The following is an 18,957-nucleotide window of genomic DNA, read 5'->3' on the forward strand; positions in this document are numbered from 1 at the left end:
TTCGCACACCAACGGAAGTGTAAAAAACATACAGTGATCTGTTTTGGTACATTGAGGGTATTCTGCGTAAATTACCTTTTTTTAAAAATGCTATCCTAGGCATTGTTCTATTAATGGTTTCTTAAGCTGAAGCGCCAGCACTTCCTGTCAGGTCTGACGTGTAAATATGAGGCGTGTTTTTTGTCAGTAAGTACCATTTTGAAATAAAAATAAAACAAGTAGACTTTTATTAGCACTTTTAATGTTACATGAAAGCCTGTAATAAGGCATTGAGAGTAATTAGTAATCTTTCTAATGGCTTTATTGTTAGACGAGACTGGTTCAGAACTGTGTGCTTCTAAAGCGGCACGTTATCGCCGCCGAGAGGCGGGGTGAAAAGTCCCATTCACTCGCTTGTGCTTATCATCTTGATTCATTTTTAAGAGTTAGCCAGCTTTCAGTGAGATAACATCTTGAGATAATTTAAAATGAAATACACTGATAATTACAATTGAGTATTAAGGACGCTCGGTATTGGCACCCACGGAAATGTATTGCATGAGCTTGTGTAAGAAGACTGACACATTCAGGTTTTGCGTCATATCAGAGCAAGGACTGCTATAAGTAGGGTGTAAAATCACTGCAGAGCACACCCTAATGTCCTTAAAAAGTAAACTGTAGGCTACCGTTCGACAATGAGTGTGATGCATATTTTGTTAGTTACTCATAGATCGTATAAATATGCAATTCGGTCCGGGCTAAGCTAAAAGCGGGATACTTCTTTTCTGAAAGTACATGGAGCCGGAAAAATAAAATACAGGTTTTGCGCAGGTTGATGTTTTACGCACACATCTAGAAAATAAAAATGCTATACATTCGTGGAACGAAGGAATACAGGATTGCATACTGAGTGAGTGGGCTGAGTTGACCGTGATAGACCTACCTTGCTTGGAGAATTGGGCCTCCGATCAGGATATAAGAGAAATTTAACAATATTCTCTCTCTCTCTAGTCTGGTGACAGACGTAATTTATAGCCATGTGGAAAAGTTTCCAACTCTAGCCTCATAATTTCGCCATGACACCATGGAATATGAAGTACGTGCTTCGTCATAAATGACTCATTCATTTTGTCATGTGCCCTGGCAGATTTTGCCTTCTGTGAAAAGAAATTTTGAAAAGTAGTGTTACGGAAGCATCTCGATATTTGCTTGTAGTAATATAGAGGTATCGCCGGCCGCGGTGGTCTAGCGGTTCTAGGCGCTCAGTCCGGAACCGCGGGACTGCTACGGTCGCAGGTTCGAATACTGCCTCGGGCATGGATGTGTGTGCTGTCCTTAGGTTAGTTAGGTTTAATTAGTTCTAAGTTCTAGGCGACTGATGACCTCAGAAGTTAAGTCGCATAGTGCTCAGAGCCATTTGAATATAGAGGTATCAAAGAAACACCACGAAAAGATAGACTGTTGTTCGAACAACAGTATTCTGTATTAACAGTCCGCGATACACGCCTGCGCTCTCTCGAGGTGCTGGAAAAGTCTCGGCAGTATTCCAGATGTCGCGCGTTGTCTGTAATGTGGGCAATACTTTTCTGGCCACGAGGGTGCACGTTTTGAACAACTCTGTATTCCTGTTGTACTTTTTTGAACGCTGACAGAATTATTTTTGTTCCTCATATCTATGTGAAGTGGTGGCACGAATTTACTTAACGCTTAATGTAATAATTCGGAAATGTTAGCCAATTGTTTGATCTATCTGTAAGTTGTTCAAAGCGCAAACTTCGTACCACTCGATGTCAGCGAATATGCCAAAACACCATCAAGAATTTAAATTCAAACAGTTATATACTATATTTATGTGGAAGTCTGACAAGATGTCCACGTATGCTAGAAACCATTGTAATGCAGGTTTAGCCCGCTGAAATTGTCCTGAGACTTTTCTAAGAAGTGAATCATTCTGCTCTGTGTACCTCGACAGGAGGAGAGATCAAACGAGCGTTACCACCTTCTCAAGCATCTTTCGCGTCAGTGCACGAGAAGGGTGTTTTCATAAATAACAAACTCGCTTGCCTCAAAGGCCGAGCTGTAATGGTGCTTGCCGACCTTTGTGCCTTGGTGTCCTGCGAGAACTTGGCCGTGATTGTGTAAGTGTATCGTATATGGTTTGAGGTAGAGGTTCTTTTGATAACCGTTCATAGGCACCAGAAACCTTTTATTGTCGTCATTCTGCCGAGCGGTTACCGTGTCATAATTCAAAAACATTTATGACGTGGAGACGGTGTTTCTGGTCCTTGGGTTCGCTGCATGTAGTTACGTGAAGGCCACTTTACGCAGCCCACGGATCCGGCGACGTTTTCTTCTTGTTTGGCAAGCTAAGGACGTTCTGTGTTCTGGAATGGACGAAAAAGTGTCCATCCGCAGTGTTCAGTAGAACTATTTGCGAATTACGAAAAGATCAAGAATAGAATTCCAAAATGATATTGATCCCTCAGTTTCTGAATAGAAACAAGTCCATTCGAGATCCTGATTCGTTTCACTGTACAGCTAACGTCACTACCTCCATTCTCCCCCTCCCTTTTCCTACATAGCAGTTAAGAGATTCACACCGTCTGAATGGGTCATACGATTGCCGCCTTTGTCCACCATTCAAGACCGGGGACCATTAAGCTATCATCGCAATAACAACTGTATCTCATCCAGTTTACTGGCGGGTATTCTCTGCAGCAGTTAGAGACGGGACCTCCAGGACAGCTGACGGCAACCATCATATATATATAACATTCTGACCGTAGGAACACTTCGTTCATTGTTTATCATAGGTGTAATTCCCTGTACACCACACCAAGACGTCTACTGAACAGGGGAGTTATCCATGTCTTGCGTTAATTGTAAAGTGCCGCAGTGCCAGAACTACGTGAACTTCTAACACAGTGTGTATATTTTAGTGCCCTGCAAGCCAAAGTATGTTGTGTCGCAGGGATGTACATAGTATAAGAGTATAATTGGTATCCACCGCAACTCTTTGAAATTGAAAAAAGGTGCGAACAACGTCTGCTCATATCTCTCTTTTTGGGCGTAAGTCGTACATAGGGTTTTCATAATACAGAGTATATGCACATAGATAAAACATATGCCGTACTTCGTTTACATGCAGGATTCAAACTGCGGCCACATATTTGTCTTAAATGGACCAGTGTAACACAAGGATTAGGAACAACATCCTAAGAAATGTTGCAAATATCATAAAAGAAAGTGAAGCCATTGCTATGTACATTGCAGAGAACGCAACTGTCACTATGAGGACAGTGCACGTTGTATTGCGGACTGTTGATCATCAGTCGTTATTCACTGTCCACAGTGCTACCTGGTCTCGTTTTACACATTTATATGAACGGAAAACGAAATTTTGTTTAGTATGTGTTTGAAACTAATTTTTACCTCGCTCTGAATAGACACAGCATCCTGCAGCTTCCTTCATTGAGAACATAACGCCTATTACCTTGAATTTATCTGTATTATGTAGATTGATTGAAGTCAGCAACTGTGTTTATAAATTTATAAAATAATTGGCACTACTTTATTCATTTCTTACTAATATTTATTAGCACGGCGCATTTTGGTAGCATGCCACCATCATCAGGCCAATACAGTTACATAGACATTAATCTGAAATGCAGTGAGGATTATTTCCTGTGAGTGCCAGTGACATGAAGTATCGAAGATTAATATTGTACAGATAGAATCAATTCTGTTCGTGTATACCTTAAGTGACCTGTATGTTTAAATCATTTCATTAATATATTTGTGTATTTTTGCTGAAAATTTATCTTGCACACACAGGAGACTAATAAACATATCACAACAACTTACCAGTTTCACATTCAGATGTTTACTTTCCAGAGACTCTTAACTACTAGAATAAACTTCTTTCAAATCCGAAGATAGAACGAACTATGAAAAGAAAATCGTTTTTATATAAGAAAGTTTGTTATGGCACATAGTAAATAGTATAATTTACTGTTTTCTGGCTATACAGTAATGTTAAAAACATGTTGTTTTAGTTAACTCTTTATTTTACTTAAACAACTGTTCCCCATTGGAGAATATTTTTCAAAAAATGTATATTGCTACGTTCTACTTTATCATTTAGCGGCTTGTGAACATGTGCTATACCACGAAAGAAAATTTCTACTTTATTCACGTCCGTATAGTGCCCGTTGTCTGTCTTACGTAATATATGATCATTCGCTCTATCCTTGAATGGGACACCAGTATCCATAACGTGAGTTGATAATGCTGATGTAGCGTGTGTGTTTGTGTTTTTGGAAGTATGTTCCAGACTAGCATGCACTACACACTGTTCTGTAAATGTGAGACCTGATTTTCTCCCGGCGTATGCAACGTTCAAATAATTTACAGGAATGTTGATGAATAACTTAGCTGACAACCGACGATATTTCAACAGGTGACCACCCTGTCATTTTCAAGACAAAAGTAAGCGTTGTGAATTTGCAACCTCAGATGGCAGAGCAATTCCTGAAACCGACCACTCACTCACTCACTGTAAACACTTCGCTAGCCCTACTACACACAAAACCAAAGATACCCGACGCCAGAAGTTATAGAGAGAAAGATAATTACTAATCAACGGGCGAGGTACCTTTAACTCTGTCCCTCTGTTTCTTTCTTTCTTATTATTTTTTTTTTTTTTTTTTTTTTTTTTTTACAAAGGAGAGAGCAGGATTCCACGCCGAATTCAGGCAACAACCACTCTCTATGTTTAAAACTTCGTAATTTAGTCTCAACTGCTCCTAAAATGTTTCAAATAGCTCTGAGCACTATGGGATTTAACATCTGTGGTCATCAGTCCCCTAGAACTTAGAACTACTTAAACCTAACTAACCTAGGGCCATCACACACATCCATGCCCGAAGCAGGATTCGAACCTGCGACCTTAGCGGTCACGCGGTTCCAGACTGAAGCGCCTAGAACCGCACGGCCACACCAGCCGGCTCAACTGCTCCCTTAACAACATTATCCCAATAACTGTAAGTGCATACCAGAATCTCCGTATTATATTCTATATGATGACGAGCCCCAAGGCAAACGTTCTGCAATAGCCGATTTGCTCGGCTGTGGTCAGCGTATGTGACGCTTATGCTCAGTAATCCAGTCCTCCACAGTCCTTACAGTCTGACCAATATATGACACGCCACAACTGCAACGAATACGATAGCACCTGCCTTGCGCAAACCAAGTTCATTCTTAACGGAACGCAGAACGAGCCTAACGTTAGACGGAGGTGGAGAAAAAGCATTTCACATCATATTTTCGCAAAATATCACCAATATTGTCGGAAATGTTCCCTGCGAATGGCAGAAAGGCCTTAGACCAAGGTACCAACTCTGTATTATCATCACTCATCCGATGCGCGGCTGCACGATAGCGCAGCGCACATCTGACCTGTCTTTCACTATATCAATTCTAACGGTACGTGATCTCAATACGTGTTAACTCAGGCGACAGGACTATCCGGGTTTAAAATGACGTGGGCCCTGTGAACCCAGTTACGAAGTAGGTCTTCACGCTGAACCGGATGTTGCCAACTATTAGCCTGTATATACAAGTCAGTGTGAGTAGGCTTCCTATACACAGCGTGTCCCGACGTCCCATCATCCTTCCTCCTGACCAACGCATCAAGGAAGGGAAGGCAGCCATCTTTTCCCACCTCCATCGTGAAAAGTCTATTCGGGTGTATTGAATTCAGGAGTCTTAAAAAGTCATTTAGTTTCTAACTGCCACGAGGCCAAAGAACTAACAAATCGTCTACATATTTGAAAAAGACACGCAGGTTTCAAAGCCTCAGACTTTGGAAAAAAAGATGGCAACGGGCTTCTCGTCGCAGCACCATCTGTCTGCTCATGGTACAAAATAAGTGGAAGTCTACACATGTCTAAATAGGTACTTCATTTCAACACCAAACCTAACCTCAATTGAACGTAACGAATCAGTCAGGAACAGGAGTGAAGAAAGACAGCACAATAAAACTTTCTAGAATATCAGAGTCGTTCAAACGCATTCCCTCTAATAATCTAAGAAATTCGCCGCGTCTTTAATGTGATGCTCACAGCCACCAGCTAGTAGGCTCAACATTTATCGCTGAGTTTCATGGCTTCTTCTTTTCTGTTAAAATTATCCCCATGTTTATATATTTCCACGGTATTTAGGGCGTTCATCGACGTCCGACTCGTCAGTCGGCAAGACTCAGCACAACCAGGAGCACCTCCAAAGATGTTCAACGTAGCTTTCGACGAAACGTTAGGGATAGAAGAGTTCCATGGACTACGGCCATACAACCCGGAAGAATTCTCGGCAGCTGAAATATCCGGTTGGGAAAACATTCATTGTATCGTTATGTTCAATTGAGGTTAGGTTTGATGTTGAACTAAAGTACTTATTTAGACATGTGTAGACCTCCACTTACTTTGTACTATGAGCAGACAGATGGTGCTGCGACGAGAAGCCCGTTGTCATCTTTTATTGCAAAGTCGGCGGCTTTGAAACCTGCGTGTCTTTTCAAATATGTAGACGATTTTTTAGTTCTTTGGCCTTATGGCAGTGAGAAATTGAACGACTTTTGTAACTGCTGAATTCAATACACTCGAATAGTCGTTTCACGATGGAGGTGAAAAAAGATGCCTGCCTTCCCTTCCTTGATGGGTTGGTCAGGAGGAAGGTCGATGGGACGTCGGGACATCCTGTGTATAGGAAGCCTACTCACACTGACTTGTACATACAGTCTAATAGTTGGCACCATCCGGCTCAGCGTGAAGGGCTACTTCGTACTTTGGTGACAAGCCCCATGTCATTCTAGACCAAGTGATTTTTGTCAGCTGTGTTAACCCGTATTGAGATCACGTTTCGTTAGAATAGATATAGTGAAAGACAGGTCAGATGTGCGTTGCGCTATCGTGCAACCGTGCACCGCGTGAGTGATGATAATACTAAGTTGGCACCTAGGTCTAAGGACTTCAGCCGTATCTAGGGAACATCTCAAACAAGACTAGTTATATTTTGCGAAAAAATGATGTGAAATGTGTTATCCCACCTCCGTCTAAGACTTGAATCGTTCTCGGTTCTGTTAACAGTGACCTTGGTTTGCGTAAGGCAAGTGCTATAGTATTCGTTGCTGTTGTGGCATGTTATGCAGGGTGTTTATAAATGAATATCGGGGTTTTAATGCTTTATAATCTTTATTATAATAAACTTACAGTTATAAATGATATGTCAAATGAAAGAGCAACTCACAGTTTTACCAAGAACCTTACAAATGTTAGCACCATTTGTCACACGACACACATCAAGTTTATAGCCGAGTTATTGCCAAACGTTGATAAGTGTGTCTTCAGTGATTCAAGCAACAGCTGCTTCAATCCGGTTTCTTAATTCAGGGGGGTCTGCTTGTAGCGGAGGTACGTACACACGATCCTCCATGAAGGAAAAAATCGCATGGCGTTAGGTCGGGTGAACGTGGAGGCTATGCAAAGCAAGCCCTGTCATTGGGCCCCTTGCGGTCTATCCAGCGCTTGGGTACAGTGAAGTTCAACTAATCGCGTACTTCGCTATTATTTAACATTTATAACGTTCTTGGTAAAACTGTTTGAGTTGCTCTTTCATTTGACATAACGTTTATAACTGTAAGAGTAATATAATAAATATTATAAAGCGTTAAAACCACGGCATTCATCTGTAAACACCATGTATGTTGGTGAAACTATAAAGATCGTGGAGGCCCAGCGCACTGAGCATAAGCGCCACACGCTTGCAACAGCCGAGCAAATCGGCTATTGCAGAACATTGTCTTGGGGCTGGTCATCATATAGAATATATTACGGAGATTCTGGTATGCACTTACAGCTATTGGGATAGTGTTATTAAGGGAGCAGTTGAGATTAAATTACCAAATAATCTTTTAAATAGAAAGAATAGTTTTTGCTTGAATTGTGCGTGGAAACCTGCTATCTCCTTTGTCAAAAGAAAAGAAACAGAGGGACAGAGTTAAAGGTACCGCACCCGTTGTTTAGTAATTTTTACTACCTGTAACTTCTGGCATCGGTTATCTTTGGTTTTGTGGTGGCGCTAGCGTAGTGTTTATAATGTGTGTGTGTGTGTGTGTGTGTGTGTGTGTGTGTGTGTGAGATGGAGGGGAGAGAGAGAGAGAGAGAGAGAGAGAGAGAGAGAGAGAGAGCTTTCCGAAATTGCTCTGCGCCGGCCGCGGTGGTCATGCGGTTCTAGGCGCTGCAGTCCGGAACCGCGGGACTGCTACGGTCGCAGATTCGAATCCTGCCTCGGGCATGGATGTGTGTGATGTCCTTAGGTTAGTTAGGTTTAAGTAGTTCTAAGTTCTGGGGGACTGATGACCTAAGATGTTAAGTCCCATAGTGCTCAGAGCCATTTGAAATTGCTCTGCAAACCGAGGTGTTAATTTAACTTGCAGAGCGCTTACTAGCTGCAGTTTTGCCTTGAAACTGACAGATTGGCTACCTGTTGAAATATCGTGCGAAGTTAGGCGACAACATTCGTGTAAATTACATTAACATTGTATACGCCGGTAGGAACTAAAGTCTTATATTTAGAGAACATGCTAGTCTGGTGCATACTTCCAAAGAAAATGCAACGAACACACAGATGTCTTCCACGCAAACACTTGCGCTAAAACAGCATATTGGTCTTCCATTTGAGGATACAGAGTAAGATTAGAGATGGACGATGGACACCAGACGGACGTGAAGAAGTAGAAATTTTCTTTCGTGGTACAGTACATGGTCACAAGCTGCTAATTGATAAGGTAGAATGTAGCAATGTAAACTTCTTGGAAAAAAATTCTCCAATTCGGAATGGTTGTTTTAGTAATATACAGAATTAACTAAAAACGTTGTTTACACATTACTATATAGCCAGGAAATACCAAATAATCGTACTGATTAATACGTGACATGACATACACACAATTAAAACTTAAGTCGCCAATCAAGATAACTGTGTAACTGCATACGAGACAGTCATTTCTGAGAAGCGGATGGCTCGAGAGCCACAGACGAAAAGGGGTGAGAGGACAGGCACCGGAAGTGGGTTATACATAGAAGCAAGGGCCTCCGGCGGCCTCCCGTCCGTAACTGAGGTACTGCCGTAAATGCAGTGGTGCGAAAAACCGCTTCTGTTTTGTGTTCGAATGTTTCAGCGGAATAGCGCAGCTGCGTTGCCAGAATATAAGTAGTAAAGCAGCGACTAGTGCAGTTGGTAGGTTAGAATGAACACATCCTCCTCTGCTTCCTGGCGTGCGTGGGAGCGCCGCTCGCACCCAGTGGCACTCCTGCCTTCCGCATTACAGCTAGCGGCCCCGCCAGATGATGCTCATGAAAGCTAGGCTATAGGGAGCATTTGACTTGTTAGACTTCGAACTGGTGGTGCACAGGAAGAACAAATACCAAGATGTAGTTCTGCGGTCTACACATCACACTCGTTCCGTTACGTACTATTTTCTCCCCGGAGAGTGGATTCGGATGAGAATTACGGGAGTTACCCTGGCTGCAATCACATTTTCACACAGGTCATTTGAGAGATATCAGAATACCAAAAGCAGTTTGAAAGTGCTGTTTAAAACCTGGACATTTTAATACTATAGTGCGTTAGCGTTTTATGTTGTCTTTTGTCCTCACATTGTAGTTTGGACCCTCGTGGGGACGAAGGAAAAGTAAGATTAAAATTTAAAGGCCTATCGGGGATGCAGCCATTAGAGCCTGAGCACAAGCTCTTCATAGATACAAGCGTAGGAGGGAATCGTCTGCGTCATTTCTAAAGGAGTAGTGCCGCATTTTGCCCTAAGCGATTTAGTGAAAGCACGGAAAACCTAAATCTAGAAGGACGGGCTTGGGATTGAACCGCGTTCCCATCGAGTCCAGCGTCTTAACCACTAAGCCATGCGGCTCCGTGGGTCATTAGGAACGCTAAGCGAGTAGAGAAATCTCCTCGTATCAGAAAACGCTAAACTCTAATTTGGTGCTATACTAGCAACGGAAGGATGTGACTTTCCAATTGGTCCATGAAGAGTTGGTATCGATCAGAGCTTTGAGGGAAAACCGCGAGTAATTCTCTGAGAGAAGGAAGATTTCTGATGACGGTTATTTTCTGTTGACAGCAGCCGCAAACGTTTCTCGCAGTATCACGTAACAACCATATAAAAAATCAGCACCTGAAGTTGTCTGCGCTTAGCTGCTGAGCGTGCTGTAAGGAAATTAGATATCGTGGGAGATCGCTCGTATTTATTTATTCAGTGTAGACCATTACACGTGAATAAAAGCAAGAGGAGAAAATGCAAGACATAAATATAAATGATACGTTTAACAAACATTTGTCGCATGCTATAGTACAATCTCCGTAGCCAATCAAGACTTGACGGTGTAGCCATGAAAAAGTCGTTACGGTCATCCAGGCTCTCATTTAATACTCCTCGACAGTGTGCCGGATGGTGTGGTTCGGTGCTCAACAATCACATCTTGTGCTGGACTGCTTACCACATTTGTGTAGGTTCTCTGTACACACTTTTTGTTATGTTCGGATGCGATTGATATTCTGCCACTCATGCTGTCGGAGTTGAAAGTCCTTGGCTCTATGTAGAGGGTCGATAAGATGTACTACAGATGGAGCATTCGTTGTCCAGATTTCACGTCCTTTGCTGCCAGTGGTGATGTTGGTATCAGCTGTCAGATTGGACAGTCGCTGGGTTGGATTTCTGGAACTAAATTTGTTTCTAGTCAACTCGCGAATATCTTCATGGATGGCAAGTTGGAGATTATTCATAACTCATAATTCAGTATAGTGGAGTGGTTCTGATGTAGTCAGATCTAGTTGTGTTGCGCTGCCGTCTATCTTATTTATGTGAGGGCTGTTCAACCACACAGGAGCACGATATACAGCTGTAGAAAACACTAAACTGAACGCAGAAGTTGGAATCGTATCTTCCGATGCTCCCCAACTAGTACTCCAGAGCTTCTGGATAAGGTTGTATCGTGTGTTATTTTCCAAAAAAGTATTATCGAGGTGCTTCCTGAAAAATAGTGTCGCATGAAGAGTCACTGCCTGAGTACGCTGCATTCCAAATGTTTTACTAAAGGCAACAAAATCCTAGGTGGTTATAAAACTTTCCCTGTTTAACACGGAAACTGATTACCATATGACTACCAAACTTGATAGCATTAATTTCCAGAGTATGGGGTGCATGATTTCTATGCGTCAGAGCGCCACCGGCCAGTTTCAACTGTGGCCACCAGTTGCCGTGATCAGTCATCGTGATTCACAGTCTCTCATACCTGACCAGTCGCAGTGCACTTGTTGACGTGTCAACATTAGCTTGGACAAAAGGAGCAGGGCATTATTGGTGCTCTATTATCAAAACAACAATAAGCTGCAGTTGCACTTCAAGAATATCGCCGGCTGAAAGGATTACGGAAGGGTCCTCTTTTTCCATTTGCTGTGCGGAGCGTGAAAAAGTTCGAATCAACTGGAGATCTGGGCGTCGCACCGGGAACAGCCCGACGACCGGTTGCACCACAGGTGGTTGATGAAATCGCTGTTGCTATGACAGACAACACCGGGCACAGTTCCCGATCGTCTGGCTTTGCGCGTGCCGCGTCACAATAGTTGAACATCCCGTGGTCCACTGTACGGAAGGTGCTTCGAACCATTCTCAAATGGTATCCGTACAAGATCCATATCGTACAGCACCTTGCATCACAGGACGCCCAAAGACGTGTTGACTTCGCTCTCCACTTTCTCGCAAGGACTGAAGTTGACGATGGCTGGCCCTGGACCATCCTATGGACAGACGAAGCTCATTTTTCTCTGACGAGTGAGGTGAACACACAGAATTGCCCAGTGTGGGATCTTCACCTACAGTCACTCTGCATGAAGTTCCTATGTATGCTGAACGTGTCGCCATGTGATATGGCTTCGCGGCCACGTTTATCATAGGCCCATTCTTTTTTGACGCTCAAGGACTAAAGACGTGCAGTGTGATTGGCCAGCGTAACTGCGATATGTTTCGCCAGCATGTCATACCCGCCCTGCAGGAGAGAGACGCATTGAACTCAACAGTTTTCATGCAAGATGCGCCCCAACGCACATGGCTCGTGAAGCTCACCTGCTTCTCCGAAACACATTTGAAAACGATCGAATTATCAGCCGATCGATTCCAAATGATTGGCCGGCACGATCATCTGATCCTACTCCCTGTGATTCTGGTTGTGGGGCTACCTAAAGGACAGATTAACCAGGGGAACATTGACACATGTGCTGATTTGAAGCGCGGCATATCAAGAAAGGTAGCCAGTACACCTACGGATATGCTTCGTTCTGCTGTGCAGAATGCAGTCCTGCGTTTTCAGGCTCTTCTGGACACTGATGGGCGTCATATTGAGCCCCTTTTGTAGCAGTAATGGTATCAATATGTAATGGTATGATGTACCATAGCAGCAAAAGTGTTTCAGTAGAATTGATTCCACATTATTTCTCTTCCTCATGTCCTTGGCATTAACACTACCACGTTTGGTCCTCGTGCAGTAATTAAGTTTCCGTGTTAAAACGTGTTAAATAGGGAAAGTTTAATTGTAACCACCCGGTAGTTCTCACGTCTGATTTTTCTATTGCAGTAGTTTAGTTATCACCGAGAAAGTGTATGATTCTAAAACTGCCTCGATCCCCATCGTAGCAAGACGTTGCATTATGATGCATGGAACATACAAATAATTAAACAGAACTATGTGATCACTGTGCGGAGCTCAGAAAAACGTTGCAGTACTGTGTTTTGCACATTTTGTTGCTTTATCATTGTAGTGCCTTTTTTTTTTTTAATGGTGTCACTTTTAGTGGCAGACGACACAGGAAAAGGTAGGGTAAGAAGAGAAACTTCAAACAATTACTCAGTGGAACTAAAACAATTACAAATCTGTTTTACACGCTTACGTCAGCCCCCCTTATTGCAGCGGTGTACCGTAGGTCTCGAGAAGAGCGTAGCGTTCCAAAGTATTGGATAAGGGCACAGGTCATCCCCGTTTTCAAGAAGGGACGTCGAACGGATGTGCAGAACTATAGACCTATATCTCTAACGTCGATCAGTTGTAGAATTTTGGAACATGTATTATGTTCAAGTATAATGACTTTTCTGGAAACTAGAAATCTACTCTGTGGGAATCAGCAAGGGTTTCGAAAAAGACGATCGTGTGAAACCCAGCTCGCGCTATTCGTCCACGAGACTCAGAGGGCCATAGACACGGGTTCCCAGTTAGATGCCGTGTTTCTTGACTTCCGCAAGGCGTTCGATACAGTTCCCCACAGTCGTTTAATGAACAAAGTAAGAGCATATGGACTATCAGACCAATTGTGTGATTGGATTGAAGAGTTCCTAGATAACAGAACGCAGCATGTCATTCTCAATGGAGAGAAGTCTTCCGAAGTAACAGTGATTTCAGGTGTGCCGCAGGGGAGTGTCGTAGGACCGCTGCTATTCACAATATACATAAATGACCTTGTGGATGACATCGGATGTTCACTGAGGCTTTTTGCGGATGATGCTGTGGTATATCGAGAGGTTGTAACAAAGGAAAATTGTACTGAAATGCAGGAGGATCTGCAGCGACATGACGCATGGTGCAGGGAATGGCTATTGAATCTCAATGTAGACAAGTGTAATGTGCTGCGGATACATAGAAAGAAAGATCCCTTATCATTTAGCTACAATATAACAGGTCAGCAACTGGAAGCAGTTAGTAAATTATCTGGGAGTACGCATTAGGAGTGATTTAAAATGGAATGATCATATAAAGTTGATCATTGGTAAAGCAGATGCCAGACTGAGATTCATTGGAAGAATCCTAAGGAAATGGAATCCGAAAACAAAGGTAGTAGGTTCCAGTACGCTTGTTCGCCCACTGCTTGAATACTGCTCAGCAGTATGGCATCCGTACCGGATAGGGTTGATAGAAGAGACAGTGAAGATCCAACGGAGAGCAGCGCGCTTCTTTACAGGATCATTTAGTAATCGCGAAAGCGTTATGGAGATGATATATAAACTCCAGTGGAAGACTCTGCATTAGAGACGCTCAGTAGCTCGGTACGGGCTTCTGTTGAAGTTTTGAGAACATACCTTCACCGAGGAGTCAAGCAGTATATTGCTCCCTCCTACGTATATCTCGCGAAGAGACCATGAGGATAAAATCAGAAAGATTAGAGCCCACACAAAGGCATACCGACAATCTTTCTTTCCACAAACAATACGAGACTGGAATGGAAGGGAGAACCGATAGAGGTACTCAAGGTACCCTCCGCCACACACAGTCAGGTGGCCTGCGGAGTATGGATGTAGATATAGTGACTGTGACGTTTTCAAACAGGTGCGACACACGGGATGGGAGTGATTATTCGGTAGTTCTTGGGGCAAGTGATCAATTGCAAAACCTCTTGCCTAAAAAATGGAGTAATAAAGTTTCCAACCAGTGTGCGGAGTACCGACAGCCTTTCTAGGAAAACAGAATACATCTAAGATCCTCGAACTATCTAGGCAGCTCGTTATGAGTTACTCGGTGTACTATGGGGAAACTTCTTCATCCAGCGGCGTAACTTTCTGAAGATATTCCCACCGCCAGAAGCTGCAGAACAGTCAGTGATGCGCCGCAATTTGTCGTGGCTTATTCTCTACTACAGCTCGCAATTTGTCACTGTAGATAGTTGCTCATAAATTTTTAATGCATCGTATTCATATATTGCCAGGTACATAGTTTAGCGCTGTTGCTGTATGTTGGTGATGGAGGGAAGTGCGGGGTGTAAAAACTGTAGAGGGAGACGAAGGCTTGAAAACAGGAAGCAGTTTCAAATGGATGTAGGTTGCAGTAGTTTCGTATAGATGAAGAGGTTTGCACAGGATAGGCTAGCGTGTAGAGCTGAATAAAACACATGTTCCGGCGGAACAACAACGCTGTATCGCTTCTTTTCTCATTGCGTCGATTCCAACTACTCCGTTGTGGGTCTGTATACATCCGTGAATTCAAGGTTAGCTGCCTTAAACTAAAAGCAGTCCAGTATAACTCTGTCTCTGACGCCTGTGGTCGCAGGATAGTAAGCTGATACTTTGATTCCTTGTTCACATGGATTCATTTTTCGTATGATGCGGTGGCTGGGACTGCGTAAATCAGTCTATTTTGAAATCAGACGATTCATTTGGATCGTCATAGTTCCCGGTGTGTCATCGTAATCAATCGACTAGCGTTGCAATTACTCCGTGTGAGCGGTGACCTATACATGCTGTGCACTGTAGTTGTTCACCTTATAACTGAAGGTAACAGCAACTGCGGCAGGGGGCTACGTTCACTTGGCAGTCGGAAGTAGCTTGCAATTGCGGCTGCAGCCTGCTGCGTACAGGAGACCACTCTCTGTTGGCGACCCCGGCGACCCACAAGGCGCGCCGCCCACCGCTGCTGTGATTGCAATTTGTCTTCGTTATTGCGGCTGTCTGTTGCCGCCAGGCACTGCGTGAGCGCTATGTCTTTTCCACGAGTTGGATCCTGACGCTAGAAGACATAATTTTCGGAGAACGCTTTAACTCTGGGTCTTCTTGATACGTGTCAGAGTAAAGATGTCAGGGGTTAGATTCCCAATTGGGCCTAAGATTTTTATATGTTAGTTAACACGACTAATATTTGTCACTGCCTTGTGTATGATGATGAAAAGCGGTACAGTGCTTGGTATTAACTAGTAGAAGCCTCTAAAACTGTGCGTTAGCCTGTTCTCCCTTACGAGGTAGGCTAGAGTATACCACCTCCAGTTGGATGATGCCTTGCAAAGCACAGTAGTCGTCAAGCCAACCTTCGGATTGAGCACAGCATTGCTTCTTTCATTGTGGCCTATGTTTGAACAAAAAAAAAAAAATACAAAGAGCGGTATCATTCGGGCCTCGGTAATGTCCATCGATAAATACTTAGAAGCGGAAGATGTCGCATACTTAATTTTCATCATGTAAAAAATTGATTTGTGATTATCTTCATATAGGATTAAAAAAGGCAATATATTCCGTAAAGAAGTGTACGCTCATTAATAGGTTTTTGCAAATAATACTGTCTCGTCCGTTAATACGTGTTTTGTAAATACATCTTATATACGAGGGTTGGAACTTTAATAGTGGCATCTATTTAATTACAGCTCGGGTAAAATAGATATGCGTTTCACTGACCTTCAGAGTAGTCACCAGCATTGTGTATAACCCGTTGCCAGCGATGTGGAAGTCGTAGAATACTCTTAGCAGTGCCAGTTGTGCTGACTGTTCGAGCGGCGCCGTCCATTTCCCGACGAATTTGTAGCAGTTCTGAAACAAATGCCGTGAAGTGTTTCCTTCAGTTTAGAAATAGAGTTGAACTCACGAGGCCTTAAGTCAGCGGAGTGCAGTAGGTGGTACAGCACTTAGCAGCCCCATCAGTCAAACAACTAATAGCTTGCACTGTACTTGCTTGAGCATTTTCCTAGCTGTTACTGATTTGTCTGACTGATGGGGCTGCTGAGTGCTATACCGCCTACTGCACTCCGTTGACTTAAGCCATCGTGAGTTCAAATCGGTTTCTAAACCGAGGGAAACACTTCACGGCATTCGCTTCAGAACTGTTACAAATTCTTCGTGCAGTAGACCGCGCCGCTCGAACTGTCAACACAACTGGAACTGCTAAGAGTATCCTACCACTTCCACATCGCTGGCAAAGGGTTAAACACAATCCTGGTGACTACTTTGAAGGTCAGTAAAACTTTGAAACACGTATATATTTTGTGCGAGCGGTAAATAAATAGTTGCCACTATTAAAGTTCCAACTCTCGTAAATACATAAAGTGACAATGACAATATTATTCGCAAAAAAGTTAGATAAAAATATATCTTAGGACAATGTATCTGAACCGCATTCTGAAGAGTGAGTGTTAAGTATAATTTTACTTAAAAATTTAAGGAAAATGATCCAGGAAAAAGCCTTTTATTCAAAGTTGGCTGAAATACGCTGAAGTTTTTATGGTATTTTCGTTGAGGGACTGTACACAGCGACCATAACGTCGGTTATAGACACTGTAAAAAAAAAAGAGCCTATTTAACGTTTATATCGTCCCATAACGATTTCCTTTCTGATCAGAACTGATGCGACAGAACCAACACTCCCGCGTTGTCAAAAATGGTTCAAATGGCTCTGAGCACTATGGGACTCAACTGCTGAGGTCATTAGTCCCCTAGAACTTAGAACTAGTTAAACCTAACTAACCTAAGGACATCACAAACATCCATGCCCGAGGCAGGATTCGAACCTGCGACCGTAGCGATCTTGCGGTTCCAGACTGCAGCGCCTTTAACCGCACGGCCACTTCGGCCGGCTCCCGCGTTGTCGATTTAGGATAATTCAGAAAGCTTCGGAATGTTTTTCGCAGTTTAAAACTCGCTTGCCGTTAACGTAATATACACTCCTGGAAATGGAAAAAAGAACACATTGACACCGGTGTGTCAGACCCACCATACTTGCTCCGGACATTGCGAGAGGGCTGAACAAGCAATGATCACACGCACGGCACAGCGGACACACCAGGAACCGCGGTGTTGGCCGTCGAATGGCGCTAGCTGCGCAGCATTTGTGCACCGCCGCCGTCAGTGTCAGCCAGTTTGCCGTGGCATACGGAGCTCCATCGCAGTCTTTAACACTGGTAGCATGCCGCGACAGCGTGGACGTGAACCGTATGTGCAGTTGACGGACTTTGAGCGAGGGCGTATAGTGGGCATGCGGGAGGCCGGGTGGACGTACCGCCGAATTGCTCAACACGTGGGGCGTGAGGTCTCCACAGTACATCGATGTTGTCGCCAGTGGTCTGCGGAAGGTGCACGTGCCCGTCGACCTGGGACCGGACCGCAGCGACGCACGGATGCACGCCAAGACCGTAGGATCCTACGCAGTGCCGTAGGGGATCGCACCGCCACTTCCCAGCAAATTAGGGACACTGTTGCTCCTGGGGTATCGGCGAGGACCATTCGCAACCGTCTCCATGAAGCTGGGCTACGGTCCCGCACACCGTTAGGCCGTCTTCCGCTCACGCCCCAACATCGTGCAGCCCGCCTCCAGTGGTGTCGCGACAGGCGTGAATGGAGGGACGAATGGAGACGTGTCGTCTTCAGCAATGAGAGTCGCTTCTGCCTTGGTGCCAATGATGGTCGTATGCGTGTTTGGCGCCGTGCAGGTGAGCGCCACAATCAGGACTGCATACGACCGAGGCACACAGGGCCAACACCCGGCATCATGGTGTGGGGAGCGATCTCCTACACTGGCCGTACACCACTGGTGATCGTCGAGGGGACACTGAATAGTGCACGGTACATCCAAACCGTCATCGAACCCATCGTTCTACCATTCCTAGACCGGCAAGGGAACTTGCTGTTCCAACAGGACAATGCACGTCCGCATGTATCCCGTGCCACCCAACGTGCTCTAGAAGGTGTAAGTCAACTACCCTGGCCAGGAAGATCTCCGGATCTGTCCCCCATTGAGCATGTTTGGGACTGGATGAAGCGTCGTCTCACGCGGTCTGCACGTCCAGCACGAACGCTAGTCCAACTGAGGCGCCAGGTGGAAATGGCATGGCAAGCCGTTCCACAGGACTACATCCAGCATCTCTACGATCGTCTCCATGGGAGAATAGCAGCCTGCATTGCTGCGAAAGGTGGATATACACTGTACTAGTGCCGACATTGTGCATGCTCTGTTGCCTGTGTCTATGTGCCAGTGGTTCTGTCAGTGTGATCATGTGATGTATCTGACCCCAGGAATGTGTCAATAAAGTTTCCCCTTCCTGGGACAATGAATTCACGGTGTTCTTATTTCAATTTCCAGGAGTGTATTTCTTCTGTTACCCATGGTTTCT

The 18,957-nt window shown here is 44.1% G+C and overlaps 1 protein-coding gene across 1 annotated transcript in view; it reads left to right on the forward strand.

The window, feature by feature from the left end:
* Window positions 1-18,957, forward strand: part of LOC126471593 (dual specificity protein phosphatase Mpk3) — a 164,363-nt gene that overhangs the window by 18,438 nt on the left and 126,968 nt on the right. The window lies entirely within an intron of this gene.

The sequence above is a fragment of the Schistocerca serialis genome, chromosome 3 (assembly GCF_023864345.2).
Source record: "Schistocerca serialis cubense isolate TAMUIC-IGC-003099 chromosome 3, iqSchSeri2.2, whole genome shotgun sequence".
NCBI lineage: Eukaryota > Metazoa > Arthropoda > Insecta > Orthoptera > Acrididae > Schistocerca > Schistocerca serialis.